This window comes from Petaurus breviceps, unplaced genomic scaffold (assembly GCF_028583685.1).
Source record: "Petaurus breviceps papuanus isolate PSGF00001 unplaced genomic scaffold, PetGlider_PUasm1.0 83287, whole genome shotgun sequence".
Taxonomy (NCBI): Eukaryota; Metazoa; Chordata; class Mammalia; order Diprotodontia; family Petauridae; genus Petaurus; species Petaurus breviceps.
The window spans coordinates 2,403-5,626 of record NW_027186603.1 but is presented as its reverse complement, the minus strand read 5'-3'; the positions used below and the strand labels follow the sequence as shown (position 1 = coordinate 5,626).

General features: G+C 45.7%; 1 pseudogene; it reads left to right on the top strand.

The window, feature by feature from the left end:
- The first annotated feature begins 2,073 nt into the window (after nucleotides 1–2,073).
- On the top strand, nucleotides 2,074–3,032 carry LOC138176167 (U1 small nuclear ribonucleoprotein A pseudogene; annotated as a pseudogene).
- The last annotated feature ends 192 nt before the right edge of the window (nucleotides 3,033–3,224 follow it).

Sequence of the window (3,224 nt, the reverse complement as noted above, 5' to 3'; positions counted from 1 at the left end):
AAAAAAGACTGGAAGAAGTCAACCCCACTTTAAGTTGCCTCTTTAATCTGGTTGTGAAGAAGACTCAGAGCTTAATGGAATTAGGTCCTTGAAGAGTCTTTTTTTTCTTTTTGGAGGGCAATTGGGGTTAAGTGACTTGCCCAAGGTCACATGGCTTGTTAAGTGTCAGAGGCTAGATTTGAACTCAGGTCTTCCTGACTCCAGGGCTGGTGCTCTGCTCATTGAGCCACCTAGCCGCCCCAACCTCTTGAAGAGTCTTAAAGGGAAACTTGCTCTTGAAGAGTCCCTAAGGGGGACTGGCAAAGGCTGGAGCTCTCTCACCTGCCTCCTCATCTCTTCCCCCTCTTGGCTCCATGCCTCATCTTTCACACAGGGCTTGACATTTATCTCTATCAATAAGGAGAGAGTCCTATATCAATGGGCTTTGGGATAGGGGTAATATTAATATACTACCTATAGACCACCTTGAAGCCCCTTGTGTGCCACTCATAAAGAACCACTGATTTTAAATCCCATTTGTTCTTTTGTGCCTTCTTCATTTTATATGGGGTGAGAGAAAGGCTGTTTTCTTCCAAATTTCATTTGTAAGCTTGAGTGCTTACATGGGAGCTCGGGACTTCTGACACTCACATCTGTGGAAACCTTGGCACAAGGCCCCTTGGAGATTTTCCAGAGTAAATTCTGAATGAAACATAAAAGACAAATGAGAATAGTGACCTTTGGGGGCCTGTCTCAGAGAGCAGACCTGAGCCATGTGTGAGCCAAGAGTTTGGGGGTACCCTGAGCCATGACTCTACTATCATCACTAGCAAGTTAAATATCTTGTGACTCTTTGAAAACTCCCCAATCTGATGGTTACCATGGACGAGAAATTCAAATTTTGTTAATGTGAGTTAGGAGCATTCTTGGGACATCTTGAAGAAGGGAAAGTTCTGAGACCTGGAATTCTCTGTCTGATAGACCTAGGAGATACTCACATCTAGACCCCTTCCCATTTTTATGTTAGTAGCTGTAGTGCGCTCAGTATGAAGAAAATCAAAACCATACAGTACGTTTTGTTGAATATATCTGCATGGTACAGAACAACCTCCTAGCATTCCTGAACAATAGCTAATACTGCTCATAGGATCCCTCCAAGTCATATACAAAGAGGAGGCCCAGGCTATTGGTCACTTATCACTGTCTCTCTGAGTAGCCTAATTTAGAACACTCATAAGATGTCCTAAACATAGCTTCCTTCAACACCAGGCCAAAGGCCTTATTTCCCATTTCAAACATCTCTTCTATGGTACACATGCAAACAGAGGCTCCCTCTCTCCCTGGAAGAAAGTAACTTTAGCAAAAGGTTATATCTTGTTGCTATGGCATGATGGAAGCAGCTGCCTAGCAAATATAATGGTACTAGTCACATATGAGCTGTCCAGCCCCAGAATCACCATGGCTACCTTGAGTGAAACCAGACTTTCCAATGAAGGGGGAGCTCATTGAAAGAGGTGCCAGCTGCATTTTCTTTTGGAGAGGTGAAACCTCTTCAGAGTGATGGTTATCAGGTGTTAGCTTTACAATCAGACAATCACTTGTCTCAAAACTCTTCAACTTGCTGAGAGGTATTAGTGACCTTCTCATGACCCTACACCTATTCTCGAAACCTTTGCCACCAATGAATAAAATCAAGAGTGAGAGGCACTGTAGATATCTGTCTAGTACTAATAGATATATGCAAGTCTATCCTCAGTGGGGAGGAGAGTATATGAAGACGAATCTTTTTATCTCTCACAATTAGAATTAGCAAACTGAGCATAGTCTTTACCTACCTACCTAGTTCTCATTACATCATTGGAAAAGAATAACTAATATTTATGTGGCTCTTTTCATACATTCTCTCATTTGCTCCCTACAACAGTCGTGTGAAATAAGTATAACATATTTTTATGCCTTTTGAACAAATGAGGACACTGAGATTCAGTGAGGTTAAGTGACTTGCCTAGGGTCACAAAGCTGGTAAGTATCTGAGGTGGAATTCAAACCTAGGGAGCCACTGGCAGGACTCCTGGAGGCACGTCATTAGCCAAACTCAAGAGTTTTCCACCATGGCAGTGCCCAAGTCATGCCCCAACCATACCATTTACATCAATAACTTCAATGAGAAGATAAAGAAGGATGAACTGAAGAAATCCCTCTATGTCATCTTCTCCCAGTTGGGCCAGATTCTGGACACCCTGGTATTGAGGAACTTGAAGATGAGGGGCCACGCATTTGTCATCTTCAAGGAGACCAGCAGTGCCACCAACACTCTACGCTCCATGCAGGGTTTTCCCTTCTATGACAAACCCATGGCAATCCAGTATGCCAAGTCAGACTCAGACGTCATTGCCAAGATGAAGGGCACCTACGTGGAGCGTGATTGAAAGCGGGAGAGGAGAAAACCCAAGGGCCAAGAAATGTCAGTGGTCAAGAAGGCTGTTTCAGGCTGGACAGCCGCCCCAGTTGTGGCTGCACTCCAGCCTGTCCCAGGGATGCCACCCATGACCCAGGCCCCCTGTATTATGCACCATATTCCAGAGCAACCACCATATATGTCTCCTCCAGGGATGATCCCCCCACATGGCCTGGCCCCTGGACAGGTCCCACCTGGCTCCTTGCCCCCGCAACAGATAATGCCTGGACAGATGCCACCTGCCCAGCCGCTGTCTGAAAACCTGCTCAACCAAATCCTGTTCCTCGCCAACCTGCCTGAGGAGACCAGTGAGCTCAAGCTGTCCATGCGCTTCAATCAGTTTCCTGGCTTTAAGGAGCTGTGGTGCCACGACATTGCTTTTGTGGAGTTTGACAATGAGGTGCAGCCTGGGGGTGCTTGAGATGCCCTGCAGGGCTTCAAGATCACCCAGAACAATGCCATGAAGATCTCTTTTCCCCCACCCCTGATCGGTTCCTGTCCTCCCCCTCCTTCCAGGGTGTCCCTCCCCTTGCTCCTCTGCTCAGGGCTGTTGTACCCTGAAGTTAAGTCCCTGCTCCCTTCTCTCAGCCTGTAGCATGAATGTGTGTGTGACCAGCATTGTACCCAGAGTCTGCCCTTCAGACATTGCACCTGGAGCTGGGGGCGAAAAGAAAAGGTTTGCAACCTAGACTTTTTTCACAAATAAATAAATGAATGAATGGATACATGATAGATAGATAGATAGATAGATAGATAGATAGATAGATAGATAGATAGATAGATAGAT